This window comes from Hypanus sabinus, chromosome 31 (assembly GCF_030144855.1).
Source record: "Hypanus sabinus isolate sHypSab1 chromosome 31, sHypSab1.hap1, whole genome shotgun sequence".
NCBI classification, from domain to species: domain Eukaryota; kingdom Metazoa; phylum Chordata; class Chondrichthyes; order Myliobatiformes; family Dasyatidae; genus Hypanus; species Hypanus sabinus.
Window position 1 is genome coordinate 16,672,559 of NC_082736.1, and position 12,555 is coordinate 16,685,113.

The following is a 12,555-nucleotide window of genomic DNA, read 5'->3' on the forward strand; positions in this document are numbered from 1 at the left end:
AGGAGACACACAGTACATTATGGCATCCGGAGAAGTATGGAGGGGCAGAGGGACGCTGGAGAGCATGTGGAACGATCCCTCACGTTAGGAGGACAGAGCATTCGATAGGATTTAAAGGTGTATGAGAGGCTTGCTTTTGTTGGCTGAAGGTACAGAATGGCAGAGGAGGGAGCTCAGGTGGAATTGTATAAACACAAATGGGGCAACAGCTGGAGGTCTGGGTACAGTCCTGGTCAGCGCACCGCAGGCTCACACTGACATCGAATTGAACAGGAATCCTCTCTCAGCCCCACCCACCTACTCTGTCATTTAATGTCACGGCTGTCCCTTTTAACTATTAAACACCATATTCCCGTCTGCCCGCAGGAACATGTGTAAGAAAATGCCCAGAGCCCCGCGTCCGAGTGTCAGTTCTTTTTCCGCAACAGCAAATGGCGATGAGGATGGGATTCTCGGAAGACGCTCCACTCACTGGGAAGGACTGACGAGGCGGGTGGCTTAGCAGTATCCCCAGAAGAACACGAGTGGAAAAAGGGGACTTTCGAAGTTAGGAATGGCACCGGCATCCTAGCTGAAAGGGGGACTCAAGAGGTAGTTACCGACGAATGGAGGATACGGAGAGAATTCCTTTACACCGTTGAGCGCTGTAAATTGCTTTATTTCTGAACCCACAGAATAGCTCAGTTCTCTCTGCAGAACGATGGGAGGTGTCAGCAGTTGAGCGGCAAAAGCTGCTCCTGATGAAAGAATAAAGGCGCCAAGAGTCCTGAGAACTTGCAGAAGGACCAACAAATGAATAAAAACGGTAAAGAAAGCCCGACAAAACGTAAGAGACCCGCTGGTCCCTCCGGGATCCCCAGCGGACACCATCATAAAAGGAACTGGAGATGTTCGAAATGCAGTCAGTCTCAGCAACGATCTGTATGCAGGTCGCAGAGAGATTGGCCGTATGGCGATCTTTTAAGATTCAATTAATTCAAACCTGGTGGGACGAAGTAGCTAACGGGTATATGATGGGGTGCTTTGAGAAATCGGTGGAGGTGGCAAAGAGGCACCAAACCCCAAAGAAGAATAATAAAGAAAAGTCAACGGGGAAGGCTGCCACTCCCCCGGTTACTCCACCACCCGATCCTGCTATGCCTCAGCAAACGACCCTAACCCCCTTTCCTCTGTGCCCGCAGATAATCCAGATGGTATCAGATAGGAGACGGATTCACGGTCCCAATATCGGACCGGACGGAATGATGGATGAAATAATAGCAATGTCTACTACTTGGCGACAGTAGAACCGGGCCACAGAACCGCTGGTTCCCGCGACTAAGGTTCAGGAGGGTCCAACAGAACCCGAACGGGGAGTTGTAAGAGGAGCTCCTGTAGATAGGGTACACAGATCGCCTGTGCTGACCGGGAGCAAGGCGAAACCGCCCTCGTCTGACTCGTCCACTTCCCATGCAGCTCACCAAGCACCGAAACTAATGATTGGAAAAACCGCCATCCTGAAACCATGGACCCCAGTCGAGGATAAGGCAATGGTGGTTGAGGCGCCTAAACCCCAAAAAAGGCTGGAGCAAATTAGCTGGAGCAAATGTGTGAAGTTTAGAAACCCCTCCCGGGCGATTTGCGGACTCTTTTTAAATGTGCATACGGCAGCTCTTAAGCTGCGCTAAAAGACACTGTACAAGTCCTGACCGAGGAGAATGGTGACTGGCGACCCGTTCCAAGCACCCACCCCACGCTGTCTAAAAACATGACCCGCACATCTTCCTTAACCTCTCTGCCACTCGGACCTTCAATTCATTCCTCTAGAATACTGTACCTGGGAAACCAATTCTGACTGTCTGCCCAATGTATATATCTCTCCTAATTTTCTACCCCACAATTCAGTCGTTTCCTCTGAGGCTCTGACATTCCAATGAAGGCAAACAAATTCAAACACTTTAATCAGACGACATCCGGGAGAGGCTTTACAAACCCTGCCGATCCTTCCTCTGAGGTGTCCATTCTTGTAGAATCTGGAATAGAGTCAAAAGAGGATTTAAAGGGAAAATCTTGAGGGACGTGAATGACACGACACAGTGAATGATAATTAATGAATCAATCTTACACTCATAGCGTGAATTAGCGTGAGTCGATTATTGAGCCCTTGTAGTTTCGCGTAGACCGTGTCGATGTAAGAGGTTTATTTGTTATGTAGTCTAAAACTGTACAACCTGCGATGGCCGGGAGTCGAACCCGGGTCAACTGCTTGGAAGGCAGCTATGCTCACCACTATACCACCATCGCTCAATGACGTTGCAGAAGCTTTGAGTAGCGAGGCGTCTCCCTTAGTTCCATGTGACTCGAACAGTCTCCAAGGTGTTTTCTGCCGGATCATTCCTCACTCATATTCCGGTAACTTAATGTCGCCATCCCCAACAAACCGGAGTTATACAACCCACGGCGAGCATACTCCAGGAGTCAGACCGAGTTAGAACCGAGTCGAAAAACTACTAATGGGATCAATTAGCGCATCGCCAAATGGATAAATGAACTCTGATTACAATTGTCCTTTCACGCCACACGCTGATGGGAGCCCTTCCTTTGCCAGACCTTAAACACAGTAAGTGACTGAATCGCTCAAGTATCCTGAGACGCCTGTAGTCACACAGTGAGAAGGGGATGAGAAAAATCGGCAGATCCACAATCAGCAAACAGACATCAGGGTGACTCTGTGAGCTCTCCTGTACCCTGACGTCCATATGACAGATTACATATCCTTGTATATTCCTCGTAAGTATTGTGGTTCGTATCCCCGCCGGTCACGTGAGAGACCGCAGTTCAATTCCCCGATGGGGAGACCGTTTCCTACTTCAAATATTAATTGGAAATACAAGGAAATTTTTGAGCCAAAAATTGAGCTTCTCTCTGTAGTGACAGTCGAACGCATGCTCTCTGAGCCCCCAACATCAGTGATTTGGAGGGTGATTGTAGAGGGAATGCGCTGGTGGTGGAGACTGATTTGGGGGATGATTGTAGAGGGAATGGGCTGGTGGTGGAGACTGATTTGGGGGATGATTGTAGAGGGAATGGGCTGGTGGTGGAGACTGATTTGGGGGATGATTGTAGAGGGAATGGGCTGGTGGTGGAGAGTGATTTGGGGGATGATTGTAGAGAGAATGGGCTGGTGGTAGAGAGTGATTTGGAGGATAATTGTAGGGGGAAGGGGCTGGTTGTGGAAGGTAGATCTAGACAGGGTGGTACGCATTGGTATTTTCCAATCAACTTACAGCTTTTCATTGGAATGCATGAAGTCTTTTAGTAAATGGGGAGAAAGTTTAAGAATCTGTTTTGGTGTACCCGTGGGTGTTATTTGTTTACAAGAAACTTGTTGCAGTCACATACATTGTTTAATATTCCAGGTTATGAGTTTGTGGGATAAACACAGAGCAGACGGGGAGGAGTGCTACCTTTGTGAAGAAAGGTTTATTGTAAAGAATTCTGCCTTCTCTGGAGAATAATGAATGCATACTTATAGAATTATTATATCCACAAGGAGGAATCAAATTTATGAGCTTTTATAATCCAGGCTGCAAGTTGTCTGTGGAAGGTTCTGGAAGAATTCTGTGAACTTATTCTGGTAAAATTATTTTTTTTGTGGTGACTTTAACGCACATATTGGTCTTTGTGGCAGTAAGACTACAGAAGCTAATGAGACTGCACTAGGTAAGTGTCTGGAAGAAACTGATGTAGCCTGTTTGAATGATGGTACAGTGATAAGAGTGGATATGGCACAGGGGGAAGAAGCCATCATGAACGCAGTCCAGCGCCACGGGGATCTAGGGGAAGTAATTCCGCCTGCAACGGAAGAATAAAGGGCCTTCTGATTTCACAGCAAGGTTTAGGAACACGTGGGAGGAATACGCACGGTCCCCTGCAGGGGAATGGGTCGTTGGCTGTCCAGACCCTCCTCAGTTGCAGGCTTCCCCAGCAGGCGCAGATTTTTCCGATGCATAATATGAACTGGCAAACCATGGCCTGTCCTGAGATAGTTACCACACTACTGTACATGAATAGAGAGGGACACTTTGTGGGGCCACGCGATGCACTTAAGCCACCGAAGACGCAGTTTTACAGGCAGAACAGGAATGGGAGAAATGGCAGAGAGAATTGCAAGGACTATAAAAGACACAAGTCCAGTGATATCTGCGGCAAGTGTCGGAGGACGGGACTCTGGGCTAGGGAATGTAGAAGTGCCCTTGCCGGAGAACCTCCCTGATCAACCGGTGCCATCGAAAGAGAGGGCCCCTCCTTTACCTATAATCATCCATTCTCGACAGTATATGGGTGCCCAGGAGGGGCGGCTGTATAGGGGCCGGCAATATCAATTTCCCAAGACTCCGAAACGCAACCTATGGTAATATTAAAAAATAGGAGACGCCCATTTACGAGCCTTGTTGAATACCGAAGCCATCTTGAGCTCTGTAGCCCCTTCCCTGAGATTACCCTTATATCGTCACAGGGTGGTAACCGTGAGAGTAGCAGAGATCCCGTTATCAGAGCCCCTGTCGAAAAATGTCACCCTACCGCTGGGAGACAGTGATAGTGTCTAAAACTACTCCTTTGCCTTTGTTGGGAAGACAAGCACTCTGCAAGCTGGGAGATACCGACTTTTGCACTCCTGAAGACATGTATATGGAAATACCCTCGCCTCATACCCATGAGTTAGACTCGCTGCTGCATATGTTTGAGGGTGAAATCGAACACATATTGTATTGCTGGCAGCTGTCTGAAAACTCTGTCAGTGTAAAAAATATGCCTTGTGAGCAGAGGTTTAGATAATATAACTCCGTCGACACCTGTAGAGGAGGTTCGGGCACTGCTGGAAGTAGCGCAATATCCCAATCGATTGCATTGCAAGATGATCCCGACTGTCAAAAAAGGGCGTCCGTTTATAAGGGCCAGAAGATGAAAGTACACCCAGAACCCTACCTCTATTTGGAGCCAGAAGGTTTAGACGTCCCAGTACGTCTTTCTAAAGAGCAGCTAGAGCTGTACCCCCCTGAAAAGTCTGTGCCTCATCTAACTCTTGCAGTACGACCCCCTTATCAGGCAAAGCTAATGGGACCGATGATTAAACGCTTGCAATCCAGCCCGGTAGTGGGGTGTGTAGAAAATTTTGAATGGTACGGATCGGAAGAAGGCAGAATATACCTGCCCGGGATCTCCCGGTCGCTGGAGGAACCTATGGCTGAATTTCAGCGGCAGCAGCTCCCTTTACCAACTGATTGAGGGGGCCGGTGGCACTAGACACAGGGGCCACCGAATTATGGGCTCTCCACAGAACTCACGTAGGCCGAGCAACCTGTGCAAAGCACCATCATGTACTGTTGAGAAAGAAGGCGGTACTGCCCTGTGTTAGACAGTACCGACTGGCCCGGAGGCAGAGGAGGGCATAGCGCCTGTAATAATCTCCTTGCTGGAACAAGGGGCCCTCAAGCCTAGAGTTAGCCTGTGCAATACACCAATATTGCCCATACCCAAAGTGGGGAGACTCAATGAATGGCGTTTTGTGCGGGACTTGCGAGCCATAGCACACATTGTTATTCCCATAGCCCCAATTGTACCGGCCGTCAACACGATACTTTATTCTATTCCATCGGAGGCCACTACATACACGGTAATTCACTTGTGCTCCGCTTTCTTCTCCATACCACTGCACATTGATAGCCAGTACTTATCTGCGTTTACCTACAAGGGACAACTGTACACTTTGACTCGTTCCCCTCAGCCGTCTATGCCGCTGCCATCGAGCATGACTTGGATGAATTCCACCTAGAGGAGAATTCCAGATTGATACTGTATACTGACGAACTGCTGCTGGCGTTCTCCACCCTGCCTGAGTGCGTGCAAGACTCTCTAGCAGTGCACCAATTAATAGGAGAACGGGGCCATCGAATATCCAGGACTAAATTGCAATTCTGCCAGCCCCTAGGTTTCACCCTGAAGGCGGGCACTCGAGAAATTGGACCGGAAAGAATACAAGCCATCCTGCAGACGTCACCCTCGAAGACCACGAAGGAAACTCTCTCCTTCCTGGGAATAGTGGGCTACTGCCGACAATGCATAAGGGAATATCGGATGTATGACGCTGTCTTGAGATCTGCCGCCGCCAAGGAGGCAACCCCGCTGGTAAAGTAGACCACGGAAAGAAAGGCCGCCTTCCAGGCTCTGAAAGCCGCAGTGGCAGCGGCCCCCGCACCAGGATTACCCAATTACAAACGTCCCTTCCAGTTGCACGTCTGTGAGAAGAAGGGATTCGCTACGGGGGTCCTGACACAGGCTCATGGAAGATGGAAAAGAGCAGTAGCCTAGCACTCTACCGCCTTGCCTGCTGTAATCCTAGGCACGCCGTCCTGCCTTCGTGCAGTAGTTGCCACCGCCATCATGGCAGAAAAGTCCTTGCCGCTGGATCTCGTCCACTCGTGCGAAGTGCGAGTGCCCCATGCTGTAATGCTGCTCTTAAAATCTGCAGCCACTCTGCACTTCACTGCCTCCCGCCGCACGGACTACGAGGTGATCCTCCTGTCACACCCCAATTACACTTACCAACGTTCGCCGGCGGTCAACCCCGCCACCTTCGCGCTGGAGTCCATGGAATACTACGACCACGACTGCCTGGTGAAGGTCCAGCACTCCACCTCCCCGAGGGTGGATTTGCACCCTGACCCCTTACTAAATCCTGATCTGATCTTTACTGACGGATCCTCGCAAAGACATCTCGATGCTCTGCTTCTGGCCGGCTATGCTGATGTGGACCCACATCAGGGTGTGTAAGCCTTTGCCTTTCCGCCTTCGCCCTGACCCAAGGTACTTCAGCACAAGTAGCCGAAATTTTCGCCTTGACACGAGCGTGCTGCATGCGCCTTCAGTGTAGCGCATGATTTTGGAAAAATATGGAAAAACAGAGGGTTCAGCACCTCGTTGGGAAAACCCATCAAACACTCCCAACTAGTGTTAATTCTGCTGGAAGCCATTCAGCTACCAACCCAGATAGCTATCATTAAGAGCGAGTCCCACACGAAGGCAAACGTCGTTTGTATTTCTTTGTTCTGAGGATTATCACGTGTTTGATATATTCTTTTAGCCTGTCTGATACACTCTTTTGAGAAATTAACACTGAAGTAAATGTGTAACTGCTCAAGGACATATCCTGCAACTTTGCTACTCAGCAGAAGTCCCCCCTTCTATTTTATGTGTTTTTCTCCCGTATGCTTGGGATATAAATAACAGCGTGACCCTTTGTCAAGCAGAGTTTCGGAACTCCGCTTTTAGTAGGCTGATGTCTTCCATGATATCATGCTAAAATAAAGGTGTTCTGATGCGATCTCCCTCCGTGCCCAAGGGTTAGTTCTTTTTCCGCAACAAAAGCCTTTGCTCGCCGAAGCCGCCGAAGACTCTGCAAACAGAAACCTGATCCAATGAGGCCTCGGGTTTAGATAGCTACATGAATGCTAGCGGTATGGAGGGCTCTGTTCCAGTTGCGGGTCAAAGGGACTCGGTAGAATAATAGTTCGGTGCGCCCGCCCGTACAACTAAACCCCGGTACCTGCGTAAACCAATCCTGTCCTTCCTCCAACCAATTTTCAGTAATGACCGCAATATCGTAGTTCCCAACAGCTCCCCAACCCTCCCTAACAGCTCTAGTAAACATACCCGCCAGGATATTGGTGCCTTTCCTGTTAATGAGCAGCCCATCATTTTTGTACATGTCAAACATTCCCAAAAAGAGATCCAAATGATCCAGAAATCTGAACCCCTGCCCTCTGCACCAATTCCTCAGCCACGCCTTCATCTGCCATAACTTCCTGCTCCTACCCTCTCAATCTGGTGGCACAGGCAGCAATCCTTAGATTACCACCCTTGAGGTCCTGCTTTTTAACTTGTTTTCCTAACTTCTTTCCTAACTCCCTATATTCCGTCTTCAGAACCTCATCCTTACTCATGGACCACGACATCTGGCTGCTCACCCTCTCACCTAAGAATACCGAAAACTCGATCCGAGATACCGCGGAGCTTGGCACAAGGGAGGCAACAGACCATCCGGGATTCTCGATCTGTCCCACAGAACCTCTTATCTGTCCCCCTAACTATCGAATCTCCTTTCACTACTGCTCTCATCTTTTCCCTCCTTCCTTTCTGAGCTGAGGGTCCTCTCTCGGTGCCAGAGACGCGACCATTACAACTTGTCCCTAGTAGCTCGTCCCCACCAACAGTATCCAAAACGGTATACTTATTGTTGATAGGAACAGCCACAGGTGTGCTCTGCTCTTCCTGTCTAATCCGCTTCCCTCTCCTGACAGGCACCCAGTTGCCAGTCTCCTGACTTTTAGGGGTGACTGCCTCCCTGAAACTCTGATCTATTACTGCCATGTCTCCCGAATGATTCGAAGTTGATCCAGTTCCAGCTCCATTTCCCTAACTTAGTTTAACAGGAGCTGCAGCTGGATGCACCTTCTGCAGGTCTAGTCGTCAGAGGCAATTGTGCTGGCACTGACTTCATACATCTTACAATCGGAGCACTGGACTGCCCCATCAACTTCCTCCATTACCGACTCTTAAGTTTGTTAAATTAATTGGGTTTGGGTATTTGATCGTCCACAATATTCCGCGTGGGAATTTAAACTGGAGGTGGCAGTGTTCATTTTTTTTTACGAGGTCGACTTGCAAGCTCGATATCAACCCGGCAGGGATGGAGAACGCTCTCAGGAGCGGACTGTCGCTGGATGAACTCGGGATCTTCCGTTCTCGAGCCCCGCGCTGATCTCACTGCTCCTCCAGCCGACCAAAATGTTCTTAAAGAAACTTACCCTGCCTTACCTCACTGGAAGCAAGCTCGTCCTCAGCCTCTACTCGCCGTAGCTTCTACAAATAGAAACCTTCAGAATCCTGATCCAATGTGACCTCGGGATTAGACAAGTACATGGATGGTGGCTGTACGGAGGGCTACGGTCCAGATGCGGGCCGATGGGACTAGGTAGAACGATAGTTCCGTGCGTACAGCCCGGACTTCACGGTGAAAGGTCATCGGCTATTAATATAACAGAGGATGTAAATAGTATTTTTCCACATATACAGAAATTTAAAAACAAAAGCAAGAGTGGACATTCGACGGTAGAAATCGGAGATAGAAATAGGGGAAAAAGAAATGGCGGAGAAGGTTAATATGTACTTTTACTCCGTCTTTTATATTGAGGGTCCCGACAACATGCCAGAAATTCGAGAGGGTCAGAGACATAAAGAAATGTAGTTGCTATTTCTAAGGAGAAGTTGTTTGGGAAACTGGAAGATCTGAAAGGAGATGTCGCTTGGAGCAAATAGGACTGCACCGCCGGATTGTGAAAGAGGCAGCTGATGAGATTATCGGGCTTTAGAAGTGACCTTTCGAGAATGACTGCTTTCTGGAATGGTTCAGAGGAATAGAAAATTACAAATGTCATGAAACCCTTCTAGCAAAAAGCCAGTACGTTGCAGACAGACTAGTAAGGTTGTACTGGCTGTGAAAATGCTGGAGTCAATTATTAAGGATGTGGTTTCTGGGTGCTTTGGGGGCACCTAATAAAATGTGAAGGACAAAATTGGTTTCCTTAATGGAAAATCATGCCTGACAAATCTGTAGGAATTATTTGAGGAAATACAGACATAAAAAAGAAAAGAGAGCCACTGGATGTTGTTTAATTGGTATTTAGTCAAGTGCCACTTATAAGGCTGCTAAACAAAATTGGAGCTCACGGTATTACAGGAAAGAAACGAGCATCGCCAAAGTATTGACGAATGGTAGGAGGCAAAGGTTGTGAATAAATATAGCGTTTTCAGTCGTTTTCGATAACTAGTGGTGTTCTGGAGAGCGTTTTGCCTAGTACGTCATATATCGATTTTCTGGATGACGCAGTTGATGGTTTTGCATGTGATGGAAAATTAGGTGGAGGGGCTGGTAAAGTTGATAAAGCAGGAATTTCGTAGAAGTTCTTGGACAGATTTGGAGACTAGATGGATACGTGGCAGATGGAATAGAGAGTACGGTACTGCAGGGTCATACACTTTGGTAGAGGAAACAAAGCTGTAGACTATTTTCCAAACGGGGAGCAAATTCATAAATCAGTAAGCAAATGGACTCGGGAATTATACTGAGGGCTCCATTAACATTACGTTGCAGGTCGAGTCGATGCTAAGGACGGCAAATGCAGTTTTAGCCTTCATTCCGTTCGGACCAGCATCTAAAAGCAACGATATAATGACGGTGCATCCTGAGACAGTGATCATATTCAATTGGTAGACTAGTTTGGGTCCAATTTATAATAAAGGATGCTCTGGCATTGTGTGGGTTCAGTGGTGTTTCACGATAATGATCCCGGAATGAAATGGCTAAAATAAGAGAAGTGTTTGGAGGCTCTGAGCCTACACTCGTGAGAATTTAGAAGAATGAGGGAGGATCTCATTGAAACCCATCGAATATGGAAAGATCAGGTGGATGTGGAGAGGATGTCTGTCCGGTTTCTCTGACACAGACGCTGATGTCCAGCTCAGTCGAGTCGGGACATAGTGATGAGATCCCGTGAAAAAACGTCCTTCTGCCTCCCTAGCTGAGTGGTCGCAGTTGCCAAGGTGACTGATTAGGGCGGTAGACAGGAAATTCATTGAGGTTTTACTGATCATGTTCCACTGCGGTTTAAGCGGGTCCACTCAGAGTCACTTGTGTCCACGTAATTAGAAATTCCTTTATTCCTTCTACCAAACTGTTAATTGTATCGCCGTCTCCAGATAAAGCTATGGAATAAAGAAAAGAAAACTGTTTATTTTATTGTGTTTCATATCTTCTGTTGTGAACTCAGGCTGTTCATCGGAAATTCTGGCGGTTGAGTGACTCTCATCATTCTTGACATTCGACTGATCATCTGCCGCCAACACGGACTGAACTGCTTTCCTATTGAGCCGTATATCTTCAGAATTGGCTCCTAATTTTGGGGCTCCGTGAGCGAGTGAAGAAATTAGAATATTCCAGAGAGTATCAGCTCACAATGCTTAAGGTCTCCTCAGTAGACAAAACTAGTGACCCTTTGCCGCGTCCCCTCTGTCACTAAAGGTATCCTTCCTTAGGCAGGAGCCCCTACCTGCAGGCAGGAGAACAGGTTCGTTTGGATCTCCCTTTCTCAGAGGGCAATAGAAGAAAAATCTATTAACGAGAGAATTTAAAAAGTCAAAGTATATTTATTATCAAATAAGGTATAAATTATACACCTTGAGATTTGTCGGCTCATAGGCAGCCACAAGGCAAAAAAATTGGAATAAAGAAATTTTCAAAAGACCAAAAGCCAATGCGCAGAGAAAGAGAGAGAAAGAAACACACATCGAGCAAACAAGAGAAGCAAGCTCACAGCATCCGGAATCAGACTGGATAACAGCTCCCGGAGCATCCGGAGTAGGTCAAAAGACTTGGTACCCGGTTTTTACACCAACGAGACAGAAAAGCCTCATTGTTCAACCGATTGATGTTTGTCCCGAAGAACAGCCCAGAGATAAAGAGAGAAAATACGGAAGCAACACGGTGGAAATTAAACAGAATGTGCTACAGCAGGACTAAAGAAACCGTGTTGATTAAGTAATTCAAAACACGTTCATTGCTGACATGTCAGGAACGAGGTCCCCGAATGGGTGGAAGCACAGACAGCAGAGAGATAATAACAGGATGGAGCAGGGGTGAGGAAACACGGAAAAGAATACAGAGAGACACGAGTAGAGACATAGGCGCGATAAACATCAACAAAGGCAATTATTAAGGGAAACCATGTGATGTAAGAAAAAAAAAACGATAAAGAAAAATGAAAAAAAAAAGAATGGGAAGCGTTCACTTTGAAGCAGCGCAACACCACGTTTAGCCAATAGCAGAGTGGGGCAGCGGAAGCGCGCTGGGTCAAAGGTCATCATTTCGGCATAAACCATCTATGACTTGTCTAATTTAGCGCAGATTCACGAGTGGAAACGTCTGCGCACTCTGTAAACGAACTAGAGTGTTGAATGCAGGGGATATGCATACAGATTTTGCCTGAGATGGAGAGTTTTGGTATAAACCGAGACTGGATAGAGTGCGGTTGTATCCATGGAGTGCTGGAGGTGACAGAGATCTATGAAGGTCATATCAAATTAGCGGGGCCTTATCAGAATACTAGTAAACTGACCTGACGAGTGTAAACCTAGACAGCATCAGATGAGGAACTTCATGAAGATGCTGTTTGGAAACTGGAACCGATGCCTGAGTGGCAGGTGGAGGCAGGTACACTCACAACATTAGAGAATTGTCTGGGCAAGCACCTCGACAATCAAGGCACTGAAGGCAATTGCTCATAATTGAGTTGTTTTTTTTCTCTCTCTGATCAGATTGGTTCCTGAATGTCAGCATCGACGCGGTGGGTCGAAAGGCCAGTTTCAGGGTGGCGCGAATCTGTGTTTCTATCTTAGATTTGTTAATCACAATAAAGGGTTTAATTTAATCGTATAATGGACAGCGGATGTGGATATGGA

At 47.5% G+C, this 12,555-nt stretch overlaps 1 non-coding gene across 1 annotated transcript; it reads right to left on the reverse strand.

The window, feature by feature from the left end:
- Positions 1-2,211: 2,211 nt before the first annotated feature.
- Positions 2,212-2,283, reverse strand: trnag-ucc (transfer RNA glycine (anticodon UCC)). The gene has a single exon. It is a non-coding gene; the product is annotated as a tRNA-Gly (tRNA).
- Positions 2,284-12,555: the final 10,272 nt, after the last annotated feature.